Consider the following 27,187-nt stretch of genomic DNA (forward strand, 5'->3'; position numbering starts at 1 on the left):
TTTATTTACTTTGTTTATCCGTACATAGGAGTGAACATAATTATAAACCATATTACTGGCAGCTGTCTATAAAAACCTCTGGATGATTTGAAGTGCAATTAGAGCAAAAGGTTTTAAATAAGAAGGGAGATAACTTGTATTGTCTTATGCAAGCAGTGTGCAAAACTACATACACATGTGTGTTTTTTTGTACACTAAAAAATATTCACAGCTGGACAGAACTTGTTTGCAAAATCATAAATATCTTTTGTTTGAACTTCATTTTATGCCTTTAATCAAAAGGGCAGTCCCTGAAATTACTGTGGTACTGTAGAATGAGCCGTTGGTCCTGTCGTTGGCCCTGGGCATGGCCCTTCTTAGCTTTGGGATCTCCAGCAAGACCTTTAATTTTTTCAAGCCTCAGTGCCCACATCTTAAAAACGTGGATGACGATTGCTCATCTCGTCATCCCCTAAACAGCATCCAAATCCCAGGTGTCATTAAATATTAATGGCCTCCACTTAAGCAAAAGTTTAAACAAATACTTGGTCTTACCCGTATTATAATTTATACTCTTGTTCATTGTTCTTTCTTGCTCTGAGCAGTTGATGACTGGGTGCTTTTTTTTTTTTTTTTAGCTGTGATTTATGTGATCAAAGAAGTAAAACCAGTTAGCTCATTTGGTTATATGCTGAAATTCGTGAGATGCTCTTTTTGTGTGTGTTCACCAATTAGCTCCACTCTGTTTCTTGGTCACACATGTCACCTCAGCTTCACATATGCGTGGAATTGATTGCAAAATGGATCGGACCAGAGAGTGTAAATCTATCACTCCCATTGAGAAAACAGTTCAAGAAACAAGCATCCCTGCTGGTAGTAATATTGTCTTCGTATTTGAAGGACACAACCTTGAATCCCTTATGATCGTGACAAAGAATAAACATGTACATGGGTAAATAAGTACAATATAGGAAGGACCACATAAGACTAAGTAACTGTAACGTTTAAAAATGTCTCATGAAGTATTTGGGCACTAAAAGAGCTGAGACATTCTTTCATAGCCTCCCAGAATTTCTACACCTTAAACTGTTGGAGCTTCCAGTTCGAGCTCTCAGAATCTTTGCTTCCTCAAATGCAAACCAAGAAGTCAGACGCCTTTACCTCAAAAACGTCTTCCACCTTAAGAGATCAGTAGTTCTCTGAGTCTTCTTCCCGGAAACCGTTCCTTCCAGCTGACACAGTAAATATATTCACATGCATTTTATTTAAGCCTACACTTCGGGATCCAGTGCTGGTGAGCTGCAGTGATTTGAAGGTGTCAGCAAATCCTCTGAAATCTGAGAAAATTATTATCCAAACCAATTAATGGAGTTGTCAACCCTGTGTGATTGATTTTGAAATCTATCAGCAGGGCTCTCTGTAGAAGAAAGGAATCTCAGGGGCAGGGTTTGCCATAAGAGTGAACCAACCTGGGGTGACACCTGGGATTTAGCTACTGTTTCAGACTTAACCAAATGGGGCAGTCATTATCCTCAGGACAGATACAGGGCAGCTGTCTTCCTTATAGCCTTGCAAAAGTAATAATGTGTGTATGTGTCTGTCTGTCTCTGTGTGTGTGTGTAAAGGGATAGAAGGATGGGGGCAACTGGCAGAGACATGAGGGAGACATGGGAGGGGAGAAGACAATCACAAAACAGCAACCCACCCTGAGCAAATAAAAGAATTTTGTAGAATGCAACTCTGGCTGTGTGCAACACAGAAAATGAAGGAAAAATCATTTCCTTCATTTGTTATATAAAAATGGTCATTTCAATGTTGATGATGAAAGCCCAGAAGGAAATGAGGGCTTAGTGGTTAGTTCTGCATATGGCTTTTGTGTAGAATAAAGCTTCATAAAGGTTCTAAATCCCTGGCCCACAGACCTGAACTGACAGATGTGAGACTGGTCATTACCTAAGTTTTGAGAGCCGAAATCTTTGATGAGTTGGCCCCAGGAGCAAAAGGAAGGGCAAAACCAGAGGACTTTCCAAAGCCTTTGCCTAAATCTGAATCACAGTTCTCTCAGCAAATTACGGAGAAGCAACAAACTCCAAAGGTTAATGCGTGTGGCTTTTGTTGGAGGAGTTTCTGCTAATTATCTTTCTTATTGAAATATGACAACACTTTACTAAGTGCTCACAATATACTAGGCATTTTATACATATGATTACCCCTCCTCAAAATAATTCTGCAAGATGGATATTATTCTGCATATATTAAAGGTAAGAAAACTGAGACCTAGGAAAGTTATTACGTCAGAGTCAAATAACAAGTTAACAGAGGAGCTATGATTTAATTCCCAGTCTTGCCAGTAGCAAGTTCAATGCCCTTTTCCATACTGCAGCTTGCCTCTGTTTGATTGTCTGCTGACTTGGCAAATGTGCCCATCTCCCTAGTGGGCTTTTATATACTTCTCTCCATTCTGTCAGTCTTATTGCTGTGAGTGAGATACGGGTAACAGGAAATCATAATATACATCATTGTCGTCAGCATATAGTTGGTTCCTTGTTCTGCATTGGTTTCCTCCCTTGTTGCAATATTTATTTTGCCTTTGCTACAAACTAACAATATAAATTTTATATTTTCTTTGGGATACATCTCTCCCAACATATTATGAATAATGAAAATGGCTTAAAATGTTTAATTAAGAAGCTGTAAAATAGACCTTAGTCAGACAATACTTGCATTAGTCTGGATTCATGGCGTCCCTTTGTCCCTAGAGCTATAGGACCTTCAAATTAAGCTAATCAGTACTATTGTTATGTGCAACGTTGGCACTTTTACTCTCTGCTTTTCCTTTCCTGGCATCTGTGCTTCTAAATATAATGTGATATGAACTCCTAAGTTGTCCTAGTGGTTTTGATAAATTTTGGGAGGCTAATAATTTGAAGGGGGAAGAGTGATATATACTAAGAAGTGTCCCAACTTACATGACAGTATCTGAAGTTTACCTGTAATATACTAACAGCTTAGATGCTGGTCCTGAAGTATCAATCATTCCAAAATTTGAGCTTTCCAGTTTTCTGCATAGCATTTTATCATGTGTAAATATTCTCCAATGTACCATTTGTTTTCTGGAGGTACAAAAGGATACAGCTATGTACAGAATGTATCTCACCTGGATGAAACAAGAAAAATTGCTATGCACCAGTAAATTGCTTATTAAGCCTTGCATACATGAGTGAGGTACTGGGAATGTGGTCTATAGTTAAGGAGAATGGATCACACAGATTAAACCTATAAAACTACCCTATTATGGTAGTATCATATAGGGCATTATTACCAAAAACTGAAAATGTCGTTTTTTTATCTTACTTTGTTATTTATGTTTTTTGACTTAAAAAAAAAAAAAAACCTGTATTAAAATAAGCTAAATTACAGTGTGGCCACAAACAAACTCCATCAGTATGTTCCAGTTACCGTTTGCTTTATGACAAACTGTCCCAACCTAGTGGTATAAAATAACAATCACATTAATAATGCTCACAAATTCTGCACGTCAGGAAATCTGACACAACATAAGATTGATGTCTTTTGTCTGCTGCGTAACACTTGGGGTCTTGGCTGGGAACACTCAAATGGCTTGGGGGCTGAAATCATCTAGAAGCTTCTTCACTCATGTGTTGGGTGCCTGGTTGGGCTAACTCAGACTCACTGGGATGCGTAACAAGAGCACCTTCCTGTGAACCTTCTGTGCAGGTTGGGGTCTTGGGTGGCCAGGTTCGGAGAAGGAGCATGCAGACAGCCAGTGTTCCAAAAGAGTCTCTTCTGACCCAGTCTGCAAAGTTGTGAAGCATCACTTCAGACCCTCAGCTCAAAGAGGGGAGGAGAAATAGAGTCCTTCCAGGAGAATGGTAAAGTCAAGTCACGTGGAAGAAGAACATGTTGGATGAGCAGTATTATGGGCCATCATGATCGTCTTTGGAACATACCATCTGCCATGCATTGGTTTACAACAAGGGCTTATTTCATGCTCAGAGTCTACTGTGGATCCAGGCAATTCTCCAGAATGGATTGTGGGCCTAGCAATCCAGGCTGCTGCTTCCATCTCACAGCTTCTCCACATCACTCATGACTCCCCCAACACTTCTGCAGGAGAAGAACAGCATGGAAAATCCTATACCAGCTCTTAGAGGCACGACCTGGAAGGAACGTAAGCGACTTCTGCTCACATTTCACGGCTCACATAGCCATGCCTACGTTTAATGGAGCAAGCAAGTGTGGTCTTCCTGTGTGCCCGCCAAGAAAATAGAGCTAGAAATGCTGGCAAATGGCAATTGTAATATTTACCACAGCTTCAGACATCTTGCCCGAGTGGTGAAGTCCTGTAATTCCCACCAGCGCTGGTTTCTGTATGTCAAATTCATTCATTCCTTCATCCATAACAAATATGTGCTTAATGCCTACTATGTGCAACACATCAGTGGCTAGTTCCCGGAAAGAATTCAGGATTCAGCTACCTTCAAAAAGCATATGATTTTTCGTCAGAAAACCAGTTAAAATTTCATTTACTTTGTTGTTGATTCCTTTGTTAGGGGATGGGGGGTGGACAGATCCTACACTGTCCTGCCCCTTCCAAGGACTATGACATAAGACTTTTTTCTCTCCTTACCTCCCATGATAGCGATTTTATCATTTTTATACACCATTATAGTCAAAACCCTTTTTCTTCAGTGTTCATCATCTATCCCCCCTTTTGTGGCCATAATTTCATGACAGACTATCGGGGATGCAGCTGTATTTCCAGAAAATGCAGATGGTGGCTATTAAATTGGACACTGCCATGGCAATACATTGTGTGATAAATTAAATGGCTTTAATCCAGTTTAGAGTAATCATGCATCATTAGTCTGAAAGCCTGATTCTATAGCCCAGTTCCATTTGTTGTTGTTTTAAAAGGAGATTTAGATATCAAGGCTGCAAACTGTAGATAAGTCTGGACAGAAGTCTCCTCTATTTTCCAAAAGCAGAGCTTGTAACCACATTTCAACAATGAAAGGAACGAAAACCAGCAGGAACTCTGTTTGGGGCCCATTTGTTTTCAGTCTTCAATTAGAAAACTATGTTTCTAATGGAAAACCAGAGGGCAATCCTCACTCCCTGCTGAGAAAGAATGATGAGGAAGAAATGAGCTCTGTGATAGACTGAAGTAATGATACTGTGGTTTTGCCTGGGCAGCTGTCTTTGGGTGACTTTGGGTATGTAGAAAATCACTCTTAACCTTGGTCTATCCAATGCACCAAATCTCCCAATGGAATTTTCTAAATTATTATGAACTTAGGGCAAGTAATTATTTAAAATCAAATAATAGAAAATGTAAACAATGGAAATCGTTGAAGGTACGTACTAAAAATATCTTCAAGATGAGTTTAAGTCAATGTGTAGCTGGCAAAACTAAAACTCAGGATTGATAAAGCTCTTCAGTGAGACCCCTAACTTTCGAGGTGCACCCACAGTGACAAGAACCCCTGTGAGAAATTGTATAGGAAACTTACTGGTCTGCTAGCCTATCCCAGTATCTTATGTGTATGCAGGCAAAAACTGGAATTTATAGGATTATTATCATAGATTTTAGTTTGTTACAGCTATATGGCTTTGTGAAGTTTTACAAACTAGGTCAACTAGTCAGCCCTCAGATCTCGCATACCATATTTGGCTGAGCCAAAAGGAACAAGCAGATACTATCAAAACCGCAAGCAAAACTGTCAATGGGCCTTCTGATGATACCTTTGCCTTTTAATGAAATCTCAGGTCTTTTAAGGTCAGTCAGATGTAAACTAAGCTGGAAGATGATTGTACTAAAAGGAAAGTTACTTAGCAGCACAACATTTTGAATTCCAAGAATTTTAGTTACATCATGGTAACCAACTTCACTTACTTGGCGCTTTGGAGTTCAAAGCAGTTATTCTCAAATTCATCTTCTGACATTCTTCTAAAACTTTTGAAACCTCACCAGTCCTTAAAAATTAAAGAAACTCTGTATGGATGTTTAAGTTTTATGTGTTTGTCTTGCATCTTTAAAATTCTACATGTGTGTGTACTTCTTATATCCCTCAATGTACATGCTATCTATCATTTATTTCTTTTCCATGCTTACGTACAAATAATGGCATTTTATTAAAGATTATTTATTTATTTGACAGACAGAAATCACAAGTAGGCAGAGAAGAGGAAGCAGAGAGCCTGATACGGAGCTCAATCCCAGCACCCTGGGATCATGACCTGAGCCGAAGGCATGGGCTTTTTATTTTTTTTTTTTTTTTTCAGTTTCTTTTCAGCATAACAGAATTCATTGTTTTTGCACCACACCCAGTGCTCCATGAAATACATGCCCTCCCTAATACCCACCTGGGCTTTAACCCACTGAGCCACCCAAGCACCTCCAAATAATGACATTTTTGAATGTGAAACTAGGGATTCCTTTGCTGGCAATATCAAATGCCTTTAAACTGTTACTTTAAAGAATTTTCTCCTTTAAAATCAAGGTTTAAACTAAATGGCTTCTAAAATCTCTCCCTTCTCTGAGAGAAGGAAAAGAACTAGTATTTACTGGACATGTACCATATACCCCCCTCCATGCTTACATACAGGGTCTTACTGAATCCTCACAACAATCCCGTCAGGTAAATGTTACTAGTCTTCTCTTACAAATGAAAACCCCAACTTCCTAAAAATTAGTTTGTGCGAATCAATGTGACCAATCAGCCCTGAAGCTGGACTTGCACTCCACATCTGTCCAGCATCGCCCACTGTCTCCCATCCTTGCCCCTCCTCACTTTACATGCTATTTGGCAGTAAGCAATGACTATCTACCCCACATAACATTGAGCCTTTCCTTTTTTTCTTTTTTTCTTCTTTTTTTCTTTTTCTTTTTTACTCCATAGAGGTTAGAGCCAAACCTTCTACTCTGTTTACTGGCATCATAAAAAGCTTCACAAATAAATGCAACAACAACAACAATGGCAAAAACCTATACCCTGAAAATTCAACCTACGTTTAATGGTGGGAATATCATTACATCTAATTGTTTACACAAAGTGAAGTTGAAATTAGAAACATTTTCTAATTAATTATGGTCAAAATAATTGCTATGAAGGAAAAAGCAGCTTCAACTATTTAAGAGAATGAGTAATAAAATTTTCCAACTTAAGTTAGTGCCATATACTTAGAGAAATTAATCAAAACACCTTTCCGGGGTGCCTGGGTGGCTCAGTGGGTTAAAGCCTCTATCTTTGGCTCAGGTCATGATCCTGGGGTTCTGGGATCATCGGGCTCTCTGCCCAGCAGGGAGCCTGCTTCCTCTTCTCTCTCTGCCTGCTTCTCTGCCTACTTGTGATCTCTGTCTGTCAAATAAATAAATAAAATCTTTAAAAAAAAAAACACCTTTCCAAATTTATTCCTTTAAAAATGAGTGGAGCAGCACCTGTGTGGCTTAGTTGGATAAGTGTCTGCCTTTGGCTCAGGTCATGATCTCAGGGTCCTGGGATCAAGCCCACTCAGGCTCCCTGCTCTAGAAGAATCTGCTTCTCCCTCTCCCTCCATCTCTCTCCCATGCTCCTACTCTATCTCTCTTTTTCTCAAATAAATAAATAAAATCTTTTTTAAAAAAGAGAGAGAGGAAAAATTAAACCTATGATTGATTTTGTGTTACTTACTTATTTGCTTTGTAAGCACAAATGTATTTTACATATTTTTCTCATGAGGTCTTATTTTTTAGTATCGTGTTTTTATGTGTTTTTTTAAGTTTTTACTTTAAGTCCAGTTAGTTAGAGTTGTGTTATTTTCAAGTATACAATACAGTAATTTATTGCCCTGTGCTCACCACAAGTGCACTCCTTAATCCCCATCACCTATTTCACCCATCCCCCCACCCACCTCCCCTATGGTTACCATCAGTTTTTCCTCTATAGTTAGGAACCTGTTTCTTGGTTTGTTTCTCTCTCACTATCTCTCCCTTTTTTTCCCCTTTCACTTGCTTGCTTTGTTTCTTAAATTCTACATATGAGTGAAATCATATGTTATTTGTCTTTCTCTGACTTACTCATTTCACTTAGCATAATACTCTCTAGTTCCATCCACAAGGTTGCAAATAGTAAGATTTCATTTTTTGTGGCTGAGTAATATTCCACTCTGTGCGCATTTGTGTGTGTGTGTGGTATACACTACAGTTTCTTTTTTCATTCATCAGTGGAATGAATGAAATGGGCTATTTCCACAGTTTGGCTATTATAGGTAATGTGGCTATAAATATCAGGAGGCATATATCCCTTTGAATTAATGTTTTTGTATTCTTTGGGTAAATACCTGGTAGCATAAATGTGGGTTGTAGGGTAGTTCTATTTTTGACTTTACGAGGAACCTCCATACTATTTTCCAGAGTGGTTGCGCTGGTTTGCATTCCCTCCAGCAGTGCAAGAGGATTCTTCTTTCTCCATATCCCTGCCAAGACCTGTTGTTTCTTGTGTTGTTGATTTTAGCCATTCTGACAGGTATGAGGTGATATCTCATTATCTCATTGTAGTTTTGATTTGCACTTCCCTGATAATGAGTGACGTTGAGCATATTTTCATGTGTCTGTTAGGCATCTAAATATCTTCTTTGGGAAAATGTTTATTCGTGTCTTCTGACCATTTTTATTGGGATTATTCATTTTTTGGTGTTGAGTTTTATAAGTTCTTTATATATTTTGGATAATAACCATTTATCATATATATATACTTTGTAAATATCTTCTCCCATTCTGTAGGTTGCCTGTTGATTTTGTTGATGGTTTCAGTTGCTGTGCAGAAGCTTTTTATTTTAATGAAGTCCCAATGGTTTATTTTTGCTTTTGTTTTTATTGCCTCAGGAGACATACCTAGAAAGAAGTTGCTGCAGCTGATGTCAAAGAGGTTACTGCCTGTGTTTTCCTGTAGGATTTTTATGGTTTCAGATCTCACATTTAGGTCTTTCATCCATTTTGAATTTATTTTTGTGTTTGATATAAGCAAGTGGCCCAGTTTCATTCTTATGCCTGTTGTTATCCAGGTTTCCCGGCACCGTTTATTGAAGAGACTGTCTTTTTTCCCCTTGCATATACTTTCCTGCTTTGCCAAAGATTAATGGACAATATAGTTGTAGGTTCATTTCTGTGTTTTCTATTGTTCTATGATCAATGATCTTGATGACTACAACTTTATAATATAACTTGAGGTCAGGAATTGTGATGCCTACAACTTTGCTTTGCTTTTTCAAAGTTACTTTGGCTATTTGGAGTCTTTCATAGTTCCACACAAATTTTAGGATTGTTTCTTTTAGTTCTGTGAAAAATGCTGTTGGTATTTTGATAGGGATTACATTAAATGTCTAGATCACTTTGGGTAATACAGACATTTTAACAATATTCCTCCATCTAATTTATGAACATGGAATGTCTTTCCATTTCTTTGTGTCTTCTTCAATTTCTTTCACCAGTGTTTTATAATTTCAGTGTACAGGTCCTTCACCTCTTTGGTTAGGTTTGTTCCTGGGTATCTTATTGTTTGTGGTGCAATTGTAAATGGGATAAATTCCTTAATTTCTCTTTCTACTGCTTCATTACTGATATATAGAAATGCAACAGATTTCTGTGCATTGATTTTGTATCTTGCAACTTTACTGAATCCATGTATCTCTAATAGAGATACACTGTTCTAGCAGTTTTTTGGTGGAGTTTTTCTGGTTTTCTATATGGAGTATCAAATAATCTGCAAAGAGTAGAAGTTTACATTCTTCCTTGCCGATTTGGTTGCCTTTTATTTCTTTTTGATGTCTGATTGCAAGAGCTTCCAGAGCTCCATTAAATCAAAGTGAGAATACATATTCCTGTCCTGTTCTCAACCATAGAGAAAAAGCTCTCAGTTTTCCCTCATTAAGGATATTAGTTGTGGGTTTTTCATGTATGGACTTTATTATGGTGAGGTCTGTTCCCTCAAAACTGGCTTTGTTGAGGGCTTTTATCATGAATGGGAGTTGTACTTTGTGAAATTTTTTTCCTGCATCTATTGAAATGATCATATGGTTCTTATCCTTTCTTTTTTTAATGTAGTGTATCGTGTTGATTGATCTGTGAATATTGAACTATCCTGGGAACTCAGGAGTAAATCCCACTTGATTGTGGTGAATTATTCTTTTAATGTATTGGTGGATTTGGTTTGCCAGTATTTTATTGAGAATTTTTATTTCCATGTTCATCAGGAATATTGGCTTGTAGTTCTCTTTTTTAGTGGAGACTTTATCTGGGTTTGGGATCAGGGTAATTCTGGCCTCATAGAATGAATTTGGAAGCTTTCCTTCCTTTTCTGTTTTTTGGAATAGTTTGAGAAGAATAGGTATCAACTCTCTAAATGTTGCCTTTGAAACCATCTGGCCCTGACCTTTATTTGGGGGGGGGAGGTTATTATGAATTCAATTTCTATGCTGGGTATTTGCTCAAGTTTTCTATTTCTTTCCATTTCAGTTTTGGTAGTTTATATGTTTCCATGAATTTATCCATTTCTTCCAGATTGTCCAATCTGTCGGCATATAGTTTTTCATAATATTCTCTTATAATTGTTTGTATTTCTGTGGTGTTCATTGTTACTTCTCCTTTCCCTTTTTTAATTTTATTTATTTGGGTCCTTTCTCTTTTCTTTTTGATAAGTCTGGCTGGAGGTTTATCAACTTTACATTTTGTTTTTTCAAAGAACCACCTCCTGGTTGCCTTGATCTGTTCTATTGTTTTTGTAGTTTCTACATCACTTATTTCTGCTCTAATCTTTATTATTTCCTCCGTTCTTCTGGCTTTATGCTTCATTTGTTGTTCTTTTTCTAGCTCCTGTAGGTGTAAGGTTAGGTGTGGGGTTTTTTGAGATTTTTCTTGCTTCTTGAGGTAAACCTGTATTGCTATATACTTCCCTCTTAGGATTGTTTTTGCTACATCCCAAGATTTTGGACTGTTGTTTTCATTTTCATTTGTTCCCATGTATTTGTTTTAATTTCTTCTTTGGTTTCCTAGTTGACCCCTTCATTTTTAGTAGCATACCGTTTAACTTAAATGTATTTGCGGTCTTTCCAAATTTTGTCTTGTGGCTAACTTCTACCTTTATAACACTGTGGTCAAAAAAGCCATATGGTATACTTTCAGTCATTTTGTATTTGTTGAGGCCTTTTTTTTGACCTGATATGTAATCTATTTTGCAGAATGTTCCATGTGCACTTGAAAAGAATGTGCATTCTGTTGTTTTAGGATGGAATGTTCTGACTGTATCTGTTAAGTCCATCTGGTCCAGTGTGTCTTTCAAAGCCATTGTTTCTTTCTTGACTTTCGGTTTAGGTGATCTGTCTGTTGATATAAGTGGGGTGTTAAAGTCCCTTACCATTATAGTGTTATTATCAATTAGTTCCTTTATATTTTTTATCAATTGTTTTACATATTCAGGTGCTCCCACATTGGGTGCATAAATATTTAAAATTGTTATATCTTCTAGTTAGATTATCCCCTTTATGATCATATAACACCTTTCTTTGTCTCTTTTTAGTCTTTGTTTCAAAATCTAGCGTGTCCAATACAAGTCTTACTACTCCAGCTTTCTTTGACTTCCATTCATGTGATGTTTCTACACCCTTACTTTCAAACTGCATGTGTTTTTAGGTCTAAAATGTGTTTTGTAAGTACCATATAGATGGGTCTTGCCTTTTTATTCATTCTGACATCATATATCTTTTCATGGGAGCATTTAATCCATCTACATTCAAAGTAATTATTGATAGATATATATTTATTGCCATTTTATTATCATTTTATTATGACTTTTGGAGATCTTCTGTTATCCTTTCTTGTCTTTGTCACTTTTGGTCTCTCTTTTACATTCAAAGAGTCCTCTGTAATATTTTTTACAGGGCTGATTTAGTGGCCACAAACTTCTTTAGTTTTTGTTTGTCTGAGAAACTCTTTATCTCTCCTTCTATTCTGAATGACAGCCTTGCTGAATAGAGTATTCTTGGCTGCAGATTCTTCCCATTTAACACTTTGAATATATCATGCCACTCCCTTCAGACTTGCCAAGTCTCTGTTGAGAAATCTCCAGCTAACTTTGTGGGTCTTCCTGTGCAAGTTAAGAACATCTTTTGTCTTGCTTCTTTTAAGACTTTTTCTTCATTACTTTGCAAATTTAATTAAAATATGTCTTTGTATTGGCCTGCTTTTGTTCATTTTGATGGAAATTTTCTGTGCCTCCCGGATCTGGATATCTGTTTCCTTCCCCAGATTAGGGAAGTTTTCGGCTGTTATTTCTTCAAATAGATTTTCTGCCCTCTTTTCTTTCTTTTCTGGGACTCCTATAATGCAAATGTTATTGTTTTATGGAGTCACTGAGTTCCCTAAGTCTGTTCCTGTGTTCCATAATTCTTTCTCTTTTTGTTCAACTTCATTATTTTCCATTATTTTGTCTTTTAGGTGACTAATTCATTCCTCCACTTCTTCCAGCCTTCTGTTCATTGCATCAAGCCTGTTTCCAATCTCATATGTTGCAGTCTTCATCTCTGATTGATTCTTTTTTAACTCTTTTTTTCTCTGTGGTAAGGGCCCCACTGATGTCTTCTAGTCTTTTCTCAAGCCCAGTGAGTATCCTTATGATTTTTGTTTTAAATTCTCCATCAGGCTTGTTACCTAGATCAGTTTCACTTAGATATCTAGCCATGGCCTTATCTTATTCTTTCATTTGAGATAAATTCCTCTGTACTGGCATTTTGTCTAAGTCTCTGTCTTCTTCTGTGTGTCAGAAAAACCATGTCTTCTGCTCCTGAAAGCAATGGCTTTATGAAGAAGAGGTGAGTGTCCAGGTAGTGTCCAGGGCCAGTTTGTTTCCAGTGTATGCTGTATGTGCTCTGCTGTTGTGTTTTGACTGTTCTGTCCTTCAGGCCAGTCATCTGCTGAGGCTCTTCTTGCCACGGTGGGCAGTGTTTGGTCTCTGGCCTGAATGTGGTGAGTTTTATATAGGTGTGCTCTGGTTGTCTTGTGAAATGAGAACTAATACCAACTCCACCAGAACTGAGGCCCTTTCCCTCTAGTTGGGAAACGTGGTGTGGGCAGGGATTTATGCTGTCTTCTGGGGGAGTGGACTGCCACACTGGAACTATGACTAAGAAGGGCAGTCTTGCTAGACTACACAGCAGTAGGGCTTGGTGTAAACTGTTTGCCTAATGCAAACAGTGTCAGTGCTCTGCTGCTTCCTGCAGGTAGTTCTGTGTTTATGATGAGTGGTCTGGGAGGGAAATGGGGTGCCAGCCAGCTCCTTATTCTCAGAGAGGCATCTCCACCAATGCTGCCTGTTAGGGTCACACTCTGAGAAGAGCAGAGCAGTCTCACCACTCTGTACCCAAGGCATTCCCCAGATCTCCATTTCCATGCTGTTTATCCCTGTTGTTTGCCTGACTTCTCTCCAGGAGCAGTGTGCAGTGCCCTCTGGATTCTATCCCAGCCGAGCTGCTGACCTTTAAAACTCCAGGCTTTAAGCTCTACTACTTGTAAGAACTCACACATTTCAGCCCCTCTTATTTTCCAAACCAGTAGCTTTGGGGAAACATACTCCTTGCACGTTCCCCTGTGTGCTCCTCTCTCTCGTGCTCTCTCCCTCTCTCTCACTTTTCTGCTTCGATAGCTCCTTCCCTCCACATTAGCCACAATCTGTTTCTGCCCTAAACCACACCTCCTCACTTTCTACCTTCTTTGATATGGTCTTTTTTCTCCCTTCAGTTATGGTGTTTGTTCTGTCAGTCTTCAGGTTGATTCCTGAGGTATGTAGAATGATTTGATAGTTATCTAGATGCGTTCACAGACAAAAGGAGCTAGGATCTTCCTACCGTAGCACCATCTTCTTCTCCTTCCTCTCATATTTTAAAAAGCAAGTTTCTTTCAATTCCACCATAATAAAGGCATTTACATATCCCACTTGTGACAATTTTTTGTTCAGTTGGCTCCATACACACATATTTGACATATTTGACAAATCTTTGGGCTTTGTTTCTCCTTTTTACCACATTTTATTGTCTCTCTCTCCTTTCTTTTTTTTTTTACTGTATTTGATACACAATATTACATTACTTGCAGGTGTACAATATAGTGATTTGACAGGTTTATACATTATGCTATGCTCACCACAAGTGTAGTACCAATTGCCCCCTACACCACTATGAAATATCATTGACTATATTCCTTATGTTGTGCCTTCTATATTCTGATCCTTCTAAATTATTGTTTTAAGTTTGCCTCCTCTGATTTGGAATTTATCCTTTATTTCTGGCCCTGATTTTTTTTTTTTAAAGAGAGAGCAGGGAGGTGGGAAGGGACAGAGGGAGAGAGAGAATCCTGAAATAGACTCCCTGCTGAGCACAGAGCCCAACACGGACCTTGATCCCAGGACCCTGATATCATGAGATGAGCTGAAAACAAAAGTCAGCCATTTAATCAACTGAGTCAACCAGGAACCCTGGCCCTGATATCTACAAAAGCATTTTTCCAATTAACCCTGAGTAACCATATAGTCACAGCTTTTAGCTATCATGAGTCCCATTACCATTCAGTCTCAGTTAAACTCTGCCTCCCAAGACACAGATTCTCATTGTCAACATCTACTTGAGTTAAAAATGATGAACTGTCTTCTTCATTTCATTTCAACCAAGAAAGAAATCTTTTTAAAACTTTGGTTTAATAATTCCTGAAATGAGAATGATAACAGATTCCCATGAATCTGAGAAAACATTTCATGCTTCCAGAAATGAAGCAATGATGTCACTCAGGCACAGTTGGAAGCAGTGCCACTAGAGCAAGGAGTAAATCTCAGGCAAAGTGAGCAGTGAAGGAACTGACAGCAGAAAAGTGGGTCTCCTGGGATCAGGAACAATTGTAAATCTTTCCCAGTTGTGGCTGTGTTTTCTAGCTAGGTTAACATAAGAAGCTGTGAAACCAAAAACTATATCAAGAATCAATGATGTATAGTGGAACAAAAGGGACTGGCTTTTAGTGGTCTGGCAGATGGGGTAGGGTTGGAAAGAGGGTCTGGCGTCACTATCCTACTCTTCTACCCAACATCCATTCCTTTTCTAGGTCCCCAGAACTTTAGAGATAGGAGTTTGTGTGTGTGTGTGTGTGTGTGTGTGTGTGTGTGTGTGTGTGCGTGCGCGCGCTTCATGCATTGAAGCAATTGAAGGTTCTTTCCTATTCTCAGGCTAGTTGGATGTCTCCACTTCCCTCTTCTTTTCTTTTTCTTCCACTCCCTTCCCAAAGGATGAAAGAAGTCATGCTTCAGGCAGGCTTAGGGGGACTAAATAAGGACATTATTTAGATCTGCAAAAAAGGCCAACTTGATTGCCTTGGTTAAGTAAATAGTTGTTCTGTCAAAAGCATTGCTCTCAAAGAAGTTCTGAGGCTGCCTTTCACCACTCTAAGCCTATATATCTGTGTCTCCATCCTTTCCTGCAGAGAGAGGAATTAAATTTCACATTCTTAAACCATTGACAGCATGGTGCCCCACCTTGTACATTTATGCCTGGTTTCATATTCTTAGGAGGAGTTATAATGATGGCATACACCTGGGGGGAGATATTGAAGCATTCTCAACCCCTAATCAGGAAAATAATGTTGCCACCCATATATGAATTCAGTGGTGTTTAAGAAAACCCTCTGTTAAAGTGTTTCTTCTAGATTATTGAGTAATTTGGTATATAATAACTCATAATGGTATTTATGGTCCTTTACCTTTCTGTGGTATCACTTGTGATGTCTCCTTATTTTATTTGAGTCTTTTCTCTTTTTACTTAACTAGTCTATGTATGGGTTTGTTAATTTTGCTTATCTTTTCCAAAAACCAGTTCTTAGTCTCATTAATTTTTCTACTGTTTTTCTATTTTGTATTTCATTTATTTCTACTTAATCTTTGTTATTTCTTTTCTTATGCACATTGTTTTATTATAACAAATATAAGTTCCTCCCATAAAGCCCTTTTTATTCATAAAAAGAAACTGATAAATTCCTAAAACCAAACAATCTACCAAAACTATATTTTTTCTAGTTATTTTTATTTAAATTCAATTAGGCAACATATAGTACATCATTAGTTTTTGCTGTAGTGTTCAACAATTCATCAGTTGCTTATAACTCCCACTGCTCATCACATTATGTGCCTTCCTCAATGCCCATCACCCAGTTACCCCATCCTCCTACCTACCTCCCCCTTCCACAACCCTCAGTCAGAGTCAAGAGTCTGTCGTGATTTGTCTTCCTTTCTGATTTCTTCCCATTCAATTTCCCTCCCTTCCTTTATGATCCTAATGCACTATTTTTTTATGTCCACATATAAGTGAAACCATGTTATAATTGCCTTTCTCTAACTGACTTATTTCATTTGAAATAATATCCTCTAGTTCCACCTATACCAATGTAAATGGTATATACTCATCCTTTCTGATGGCTGAGTAATATTCCATTGTATATATAATCCACATCTTCTTTATCTGCTGAAGGACATCTTGACTTCTTCCACAGTTTGGCTATGGTGGACATTGCTGCTATGAACATTGGGGTGCAGGGGCTCTTTCTTTTCCCTGTATCTGTATCTTTGGAGTCAAGACCCAGTTGTGCAATTGCTGGGTCATAGGGTAGCTCTACTTTTAACATCTTGAGGAACCTCCATACTGGTTTTCCAGAGTGACTATTCCAGCTTGCATTCCCACCAACAGTAATATTTCTTTACATCTTCTCCAACATTTGTTGCTCCCTGTCTTGTTAATCTACCAAGACTATATTATAAAGAAATAGAAAGATTAAACACACTTATAACTAGCATGGATATCAAATCAGTAATCAAAAACAACCCAACAAACTGGACCAGATGGCTTCACTGGTGGATTCTATCAAACACTTAAAGAATTAGTGCCAATTCTTCCTCATGCTCCTCTAAAATTTTAAAGAGAAGGGAACACTTCCAAACTCATGTTATGAGGCCAGCATCACCCTGATACCAAAGACACCCACAAACACCACCAAAAAAAAGTACCATAGGCCAATATCCCTGATGAATGCAGATGTAAAAATCTTCAACAAAATACTAGCAGACCAAATCCTGTAACACATTAAAATGATCATACACCATGACCAAGTGGATTTATTGTTGGAATGCAAAAAATGGCTCAATATATGCAAATTAGCTAATGAAAAATCACTTAATTATTTCAATACATGCAGAAAAAGCAGTTAACAGAATTTAGCATCTTCTCATGATAAAAACTCTCAACAAACTAGGAATAGAAGGGAAACCTCAACATTATAAAAGCTGTACATGAAAAACCCAAGGCTAACTTCATATTCAAAGGTTTAAAAAAGAAAAAGCTATCTTTTAGTCCAAGATCAGGAAAAAGACAAGGATGCCACTCTCACCACTTCTGTTCAACATAGTATTAGAAGTCCTAGGTAGAACAGCTAGGCAAGGAAAAGTAATAAAAGGCACCTAAATTGGAAAGAAAGAGATAGAAATACCCTTCTTTGGAAGTGACATGATTTTATATATAGGAAATTCTAAAGGCTCCATAAAAATACTTTTAGAACTAATATATGAAATCAGTAGAGTGCAAGATTAAAAATAAACATAAAAAATTAGTTGCATTTCTATACATAAACAACAGACTTTCTAAAAAGGAAATGAGAGAAAAATTCCATTTATAATAGCAACAAAAAGAATAAAATACTTAGGAGTTCACCAAAGAGGTAAAAGTCTTATATACTAAAAACTACAAAACACTGATGAAAGAAATCAAAGAACTCACAGAACAGTGGAAAGATCCCCCATTTTCATGGATTAGAAGATTTAATATTGTTAAAATGTCCATACTGCCAGAAGCAATCTCCAGATTCAATGCAATCTCTATCAAAATTCCCGTAACATTTTTTAGAGAAATAACAAACACAGTTCTACAATTCCTATGGAACCACAAAAGACCATGAACAATGAAATCAATCTTAAGAAAGAAAAACAAAGCTGAAGACATCACACTTCCTGATTTTGAAACACATTACAAAGGTCACAATAATCAAAACAGTATGATACTGGCATAAAGAGGCATATTGACCAATAGACCTGAATAGAGAAACTAGAAATAAATCCAAGTATATATATGGTCAACCAATCATCAGAAGGGTTCTAAGAATACACAATGAGAAAAAGGACAGTCTCTTCCAACAGATAGCCCTAGGACAATGGGATATACACATGTGAAGGAATGAAATTGAACCCTTAACTTACAACATACACAAAAATCAACTCAAAATGGTTTAAAGACTTAAATGTAAGACCTGAAACTGTACAACTAGAAGAACACCAATGGAAATCTTGATGACATTGGTCTTGTCAGTGATTTCATGGATATGACACCAAAAATACAGGTAACAAAATAAAAATAAACAAGTAATACTACATCAAACTAAACACTTCTGCACAAAAAAAGGAATCAATAAACAGAATAACAGAGCAACCTAATGAATGGGAGAAAATATTTGAAACCATATATCTGATAAGAAATTAATATCCAGGGGCGCCTGGGTGGCTCAGTGGGTTAAGCCTCTGCCTTTGGCTCAGGTCATGATCTCATGGTCCTGGAGCCGAGCCCCACATCAGGCTCTTTGCTCAGCAGGGAGCCTGCTTCCCCCCTCTCTCTGTCTGCCTCTCTACCTACTTATAATCTCTGCCCATCAAATAAATAAATAAAATCTTTTTAAAAAAGATATTAATATCCAAAATTCAGACAGAACTCCTATGACTTGATACCAAGAAACTCCAAAACAAACAAAAAACTAATAACCTAAATTTAAAAATGGCCTAGGCCTAGGCAGTAGACATTTCTCCAAATGAAGACATACAAATTGCCAAAAGATCTGGAAAAAAAAACAAAACCTCATCATCATTTGTAGTCAGGGAAATGTAAATCAAAACCACAGTGAGGGGGCACCTGGGTGGCTCAGTGGGTTAGGCCTCTGCCTTCGGCTCAGGTCATGATCCCAGAGTTCTGGGATTGAGCATTGCATCGGGCTCTTTGCTCAGCAGGGAGCCTGCTTCCCCCTCTCTTTCTCTGCCTGCCTCTCTGCCTACTTGTGATCTCTCTCTGTCAAATAAATAAATAAAATCTTAAAAAAAAAAAAAAACTCACAGTGAGGTAGCACTTCATACCTGTCAGCATGGCTGTTATAAAAACACAAAAACAAAAACAAACACCCCCCCCCAAAAAAAGTGTTGTGAAGAATGTAGGAAACTGAGACCCTTGCATGCTGTTGGTGGGACTGCAAAATGGTGCAGCTGCTATGGAAAATAATAAAGAGATTTCTCAAGAAATCAAGAATATGATTACCATATGATTCAGCAATCCCACTTCTGGATATATATCCAAAAGAAATCGGGATCTCTAAGAGATCTGCCAGATCTCTGGAGATTGCTTCTGGCAGTATGGACATTTTATTGCATCACTTTTCACAATAACCATGATGTGCGAACATTAACAGATGAATGGATAATGAACGGATAAAAAATGTAGTGTATACATACAATGGAATACTATTCAGCCTTTTTAAAAAAGGAAATTAGTATGTAAGAACATTGATAAACTCTGAAGACATTATGCTAAGTGATATAAGGTAGTCACAAAAAGACAAATGTTGCATGATTCTGTTTATCTAAAATAGTCAAATTCATAGAATCAAAAAATGGAATGATGGTTGCCGTTGCCTGGGAAAAGGAGGATTGGGGAGTTAATAATCAATGGGCATAAAGTTTTAGCTAAGCAAGATTAATAACTTCTACATGTCTGATCTTAGTCAACTGTAATATCCTGTACCCTTAGAAATTTTTAAGAGTTAGATCTCATGTGAAGGGTTCTTATATAATAAAATAATTTAAAAAAAAAAATATGTCAAGTATTCTTGGGGGGGGTGAGTTCTTGCTTATTTATTCCCCTCTCTTAATTCCAGTTGCCTTAGTCATTGATAAATAGAAATGTAGCCTCTTTCTTATGTTTTTTACACATTTTATAAAGAAGATGCTTCTAGTAAAGAGAGGTGAGTTTTGTTTCATGTAGCATTAAGCTTTTGTTTATTGTTCAATTCAGTCAGCAAACATTTGTTGTGAACCTGCCATGAGCCAGGCACTCAGCCATGTTTTGGAGATCCAGAGGTGAAGTAAGATCCCTGTCTTCAAAATGCTCTTACTGGGCAAAGCAAGCACATCTTCTCTGAGTTGCACTAATGCAAAATAATAGTTGTGTGCCAAGTAAGAATAGATGCATAGGGCAAGTGATAAAAATGCTCAAGCAGAGCTCAAAAAATTGTCTAATACAGAGTAAACCACAGAAAGGCTCCTAAAGGGTGCCTTTGATAAAAATGGGAAACCCTCAAAGATTCCTCCAGCCCCAGAGTTCTTACTAACAACTTCGTCAAGTAGAGACTTGTTCCCTTAACAGGAAGGAAGGAAGGCAGTCCTTTACCGAATAGTTGACATAAGTTAGGTGTTGTCCACTTTTCTTGCCATGATTTCACCAAATGGAATTGTGGACCCTGAATAGCAGCATTTCTCTTCCTGTCTTTTTTTTTGTTTGGGGGGGGTTGTTTTTTTTTTCCCCCCAAAAATCACCCACAGGGTAACTGAATGCTCCAGCAATAAGTGTTAGAAAAAAAAACAGGTAGGCATTTCTGTGCAGTCAGAAGGAGTCTGTGTACTCTGTTAACACAAAACGTTTATGAAATCAATTTTTGGTACCTGCTGGATCAGGCTGATATGTGAACTAGCTTCCCACAGCCCATCTTAGTCGTTTCTGGGTGATTTGCCAAGGCTGATATTTTAACACGAATACAAAGGGGATGAGCACTGTTCTCCTAATATATTCATTACTTGCCACACCATGCTGGTAAATAATATGCATATGATAATTTGAGAGACACAGTGTTCCCATTGCTCTTTTTTTATTCCTGGAACTCTGCCTTTTATAAATGCTGCAAAAATCAAAGGCAAAATTACCCAAAATCTGATTTTACGTTTCTCCTAGTCACCCTTCCTGGTGCCCACACAACACACATAGTACGTTCTTCATTTGGTCAGTGATTTTAGACAGAACAGCCCCTTCTGTTCCTACTCTCACTGTAGAATGTTCTAGAATAACTCAATGAAGACTCATTCATTTGTTTACTTACAAATATTTTTAAGCACCTACCATGTGCCTGGCATTATGCTAAACCTATGCTGTGTTTAATAGAACAATGGAAAAGATGGAAGCATCTGAATCAGGCACTGTTGGGGGTTTTTCCCCAAACTTCTCCAAAATCTGTGGCATCATAAATAGACAAAAGAGAACATAAAATGTATGTGTTAAATAAATGATTAATAATGAATGAGAGAATTCAAAAGCTCTCCGGAACACATATTTCGACGGACAGCCATGAGTAAGTTGATAAGCTGAAAAACCAGCATGATTGGGCCCTTGGATTTGGGGAAGAAAGCCCCATTTATAGACTTGGCATTTTGAAAGCAGATGCATAGATCAGTTTTCTTAGAATTAAGTGAACACATAAATGTTTTTTTTTTATTAGCTTTATTTATGGGTATTTAAACTATCAGAATGTTTTAGTCCTTGTGGTCAGTAATTCTTCCACTTATTCATTTAACAAATATTTATTGACTCACTACTGTGGATCCATCAGATGTTGTTGTAGGCACTGGGAATTAAGAGTCCTATGCTCCTTGAGTTTACAATTGACCCAGAGTAGGATGAAAATAAATAAATGGACAAACAAATATACCAGCTGTTAGAACTTGTGATATGTGCTATAAAGAAAACAAATGGTGTGTATAAGAACGTGTTTGTGTGTGTGTGTGTGTGTGTGTGTGTGTGTGCGCGCAGAAGGGTTATCTACATAAGGTGATTAGGTGAAGCCAATCATGCAAATAGAAGAAAAGAATTTCAGGCAGAAAACAGAATATTTATTTCTTGTTTCCAAAAGATAGCTCTGCCTGAACCAAAGCAATATACAATTATCTTAATCAGAGATTGGCAAATCCCTCCTACCATCTGTATTTATAAATAAAATTTTAGTTCTGTTTTGATAAGTGAAGCATTTTTTCAACACAGCTATGCCTGTCTTTTGTTGTGGTGGTGGTTTTCACAGTGTCTATGGCTGGTTTCATACTACAACCACAGACCTCTGTAAAGGCAGCAAAGGCACTATGTTTTTCAGCAATGCTGAAAATATTTACTATCTGGCTCTTTATAGAAAAAGTTATCAACCCCTGATAAATCAGCAGTTTACATAATCATTGCATTTGTCGTCTTTTTTATTCTATTGTCTTTAGCCCTGTGAGATTAAACAAATAGCTTATAGAAACTCTGCTAAAATGCACCTAATGAAGATAGTTGATATTTGTTAAGTGAAGTTAGGTCCCAGGCACCCTTTAAAACACTTAGGCTCACAATAGTCCTGTACAGCAGGAATCCAGTTTATAGATGAAAAAATTTAGACACAGAGAAGTTAAGTAATTTACTTGATGCTGCACAGCAAGTAAGTGGTGGCATCAGGATTCAAAACCAGACAGTCTGGGTTGTAAACACTATCTTAAACTGACCTTGTGATTTAACATTCTGCCTTTCCACTGCCATAACAGACCCATTACTGAAAACTGTCTGTCTGTTCCTAATTTGCACAAATAAGCAGACATCTTGCTCAAGAATTTAGAACTTGCTTTGAAGGCAAATTTTACAGCTATTCCTTGCTTAGCGTTGAGAGTGTAAAGAAGCCTTCCACATGATTGCCTCTTAGACTTCATTGAGAAGTGCTGGCAAACAATTCGTGCTTTCAGAAATGGCCCGGCCCATACTGGAAATCTAGACTGTTGTTTAATTACCCAGATGTCCTCACTCTTAAATGTACTAGATTATTCTACAACCTTCTTCCTTGTCTTGGCTGTAAGACATGCCATTAGAGCTAATACCACCATCTTCTTATTTTCTAAGGATCCAATGTGACTTCTGCATCCTCTCCCAGATTGCTTGATGATCTCCCCTAAAACCCTGGGAATATTTGGTACAGCCGTGTGTTAACTCACCTGAAAGTTATATTTCAGAAATCCCCAATTCTGTGGTGCCCAGTTCAATCTAGATTTCTAGATTCTAGACTTCTATTCCTGAAACTGTATATGCTAATCTCTAGGAAAGATGTCTGTATTTCTAGATCTTCTTTTTCTTGCCAGCATGTTTATTTCTTTTTTTTTTAATTATGTTATATTAGTCACCATATAGGACATCATTAGTTTTTGATGTCATGTTCCAGGATTCATTGTTTACGTAGAACACTCAGTGTATTGGGCATATTTCATTTCTAAAGAGATTCCCACAGGTTGGTATAAGCTTCCAAAAGTAGCTTGTACTTAAGCACACATCCCATGTAAACACTGAATATTAGAGAGATTACCTATTTTGCTAAGTTCAAGTATGGGCTACAAAATGTTATTGAGTAACCACAAAGTGCTAAACAGTGCCCAGTCACATGGTGGACACTATCCTTGTTCTTGTGGGATGGTGGGGACAAGGACCACTAAAGAGAAAATGAACATACAACGTAGCAAGCATTATAATGAACAAAGTGCAGGATGATACAGTCCAGGATCTTGGCACCTACCTAGGACTTGGGGTTGGAGAGCATGGTCAAGCAGCTCTCTGTAAATGTGTATGTGTGTGTGCGCGCGCGCGCACAAGTATTTTCGTTTATAAAATGGGGTTAGACGTTTTAATATTTTAACACTTTAATATTTTAAAATGTTTCTTACTTGTTGGCTCCCCCCTAAAAGGAGTATGTCTTCTTCCATTACAGGATCTGATACAATTTAGTAATTGTTTCTGTGTCTCTTTTCTTTTGCCTTGTTATTTAAGGAGTGTAGACTTCTTTGAAGTCAGAGAATAGCCTTTCATGATACGCATTCAAACGTGTAGATGAATCAGATAACTGCATCCTTGATGAAGGAGATTGTTTTAAAATACATAAACCAGTGGGAAGGCAGAAGTGTATAAGACAAGGGTTTTCTTACTGGATTTCTAAGAGTCCCAGACCTCTGTGCTGATGCCTCCACAGGGGCCTTACGGTGCCACCTGGATGGGACTGATCCACATGTTTTCTTATCTTCTTTCAGCTAGTCTTATCTATATTTTGCAATCCCATATAGATTTTACAGAAACAAAAGAAAGCTACACTGCTTCTAAAAAGTCTCATGAAGTGGCAGTTCAGACTTTCTATTTAACAGGTCTGGGTTGAAATTACAGTGCAGTCCCTTAAAATCTGTGTGTCTTTAGACCCATCACTACCCCTGCCAGCCTCCTTTTATTTAGGAGTAAAATGAGGACAGTAATAGCTATTGTTATCTCCAAATCACCATGAGGATTTAAAAAAAAGTGTTAAGTGTACCTCACAGTAAGTTTGCATTGTTAAATTGTTAAATGCTTGCGGATAGTACTCTGCATCAGCACTCACGGGGTACTGAACAACGCTGACTCACAGCCATTGATGTGATCTCACTTTATCTTTTCAGTCCGTGTCCTTCGTCTCAACTGCCTCTGCTCTCAGAGCTCAAGGGGGACTCTTGGGCAAGTGTTTTCCTGCCCCTGCTCTGGAAGACAGTAGTTTTCAAAGTATTGACCTTGGATCAACCGCATCCATATCACCTGAGAAGTTAATAGAAATGTAAAATCTCAGGGCCTTCCCCAAATCTATGAATCAGAAACTGTGGGGTGCAGTTTAGCAATCTGTGTTTTAACAAGCCTTCTAGGTGATTCTGATGTACACTGAAGTTGGAGAACCACGATAAAGAAGAGACACATGTGGAAAGGCCATTATAGGGAAAGCCAGCAAAGTTCAGGGTGGGCCCATCAGTAGCAAAGACAGAGTCTAGTAAGAACTGGATCACTCAAGGACTGGACACGAGATCTAAGTTGAGTTCCAAGATGTCTCCAGTTACTGCTCATAGGTCTTCACCCTGGTGCTGCCTTTCCCATGAATCAGTGACCTTCCAGGGCCGTGGTTTTCAACCAGAGGCCGTTCTGCCTCCCAGGGGTATTTGGCAATATCTGGAGACATTTTTTATGGTCGTGACTAGGCAGTTAGAACTGGCATCTAATAAGTCGAGTCCAGGGATGCTACAAAACATCCTGCAAAACACAGGACAGCCCCACAGCAACAGACTACCCAGCCAAAGCATCAATAGTGCCAGGATTGAGGAAAAAATAAGATAAAACTGCTCTGGATATCTTCCTCCTGATCTACTTGCCTCTCTTCCCATAACCAACTCACTTCTTTACCTTGTACCCTGCAAGCTCTTTAACTGACTTCCATGAACCTGAAGGAGGTTCAGGGACCTCCAGGAGTCCATCAACTCCCAAAATAATATACAAAATTTATACATATGACATATAAATTTATACATATACATATATATATATGTCATGTACTATATATATATTTTTTTCATGTTTGTTATTTATTTACGGGGAGGGGCAACATTTGGGAAAGGAAGCCACATGGCTTTCATCAAATTCCCAAAAGTTTTTTTCTATGTTATGCTTTCTCTGTATGTTTCTATGTTCTGCACATTCACCATTTTGGTTTGCTGATGGTTTCTGTTTACTCTAGAATCTCGGCTACTCTGCTGTCTTTCTACTTTACAGGTTCTCAACTTCTACTCTTCCTGCTGCTTTCTTTTTGTTGTTACATTTCCCCATTTAAATTCCCGAGATGAGGCGCCTAATGATCTCTACTCTCCCCACTTCAGGGAGAGCTTTTCACACCAGATACCCTCCTAGGCCCCTAACAGTCCGGCATAATAGCTGCCCTGGGATCCTGGTCAAAACACAGGTGCATGGAGAAGGCCAATGGGGGCGGGGGTGGGCACAGGTTGGGGCAGGCACCACAATTGCCACATCTAACAAAGAGAAGCAGAAAATCCAGGGATTGGGTTCTGGCTAAAAAAGCCACAGGCCATCTAGAAAGCAGGCAGAGCATAGCGTCCCTCTTAAGCAGAAGGCAGAGTACAGCGAGGACAAGCTGACATTCAGAAGCCTAGGATGAGGGTTCATGGAGTTGAGTGGGAAAGGTGATCCAGGACAAGAAAGAAGGGTCAGGGCTCAAGGGCTCCACATAATTAAGACAGAACAAGAACAGAAACAAACAGAAATGAACCAATAAAATGGAACAGATCAGCCGAAGCGTGGCAACTGTGTCTCCCTCTCGTTGCCTTTATGCTCTCCTTTCTCACCAGACACCCGTTTACCCAAAAACCCTGGTGAGAGGCTGGTTGGACAAGACAGCCAGAAATGCTGGATGCATGTGCTGAGGAAGACAAGGGGCCTGGACAGCAAGCAGCTCTGAGCTTTGATTTGCCCTCTGGGCCTCTCCTACAAATGCTTCTCTCTGTCTCTCTCTCCCGATGTTAGCTTTTCCTTAGCTCATTTCACTAGGATAGAATTAGTTTGTTTTTCTGACCAAATAGTAAAGAAGTACTTGTTTCCTGAGTCTTAATTTTAAAAGCAACAGAATAAATATTAAGGAAAAATAACACAAAACTCTAAACCACACTAAATTGTATTATTCTTTATGTAGGCTTAAATGGGTTGCTCTTCTTTGGATCCATAGATTCAAAGGAAAAAAAAAAAAAAGTTCCTTGACCCTAAGTTATATACATGGGTTAGGTGACTAGGATGTAACACCCCAGCCTCAAGAAGAACCTTAGAAGAGTGGTTTTCAAACTTTATACATTAGAATTCTAATGTTCAGGTGGCCCTTCCATTAAATCAGAATGGTTGGGGGCATGGGAGCCAGGAATCAGTATGTCTTTAGGTTTCCTGGTGATTCCAATGTGCAACAGATTTTGGGGAACCACTGTCTTCGTGGTTGTGTTAGTAAGCCTCTGAACCTGGCTGGCTGCTGTCTCGCCTCTTTACTTTTCATCAAAAAGTAGAATGTGAGAGAAAGCACATTTTTTTCAGTTAATTGACTTAAACCCCAGTTAACTGAAGTTGTGCTGTAATTTATTGCCAGGAGGCAACCAAAATGGGAGTTGCTTACTTCAGTGAAAACAACAGCCAGACTGGCATTTTGGCA

General features: G+C 38.2%; 1 protein-coding gene across 5 annotated transcripts in view; it reads left to right on the forward strand.

The window, feature by feature from the left end:
* The window catches only part of PRLR (prolactin receptor), a 170,090-nt gene that overhangs the window by 79,652 nt on the left and 63,251 nt on the right, over positions 1-27,187 (forward strand). The window lies entirely within an intron of this gene.

The sequence above is a fragment of the Mustela nivalis genome (assembly GCF_964662115.1).
Source record: "Mustela nivalis genome assembly, chromosome: 3".
NCBI lineage: Eukaryota > Metazoa > Chordata > Mammalia > Carnivora > Mustelidae > Mustela > Mustela nivalis.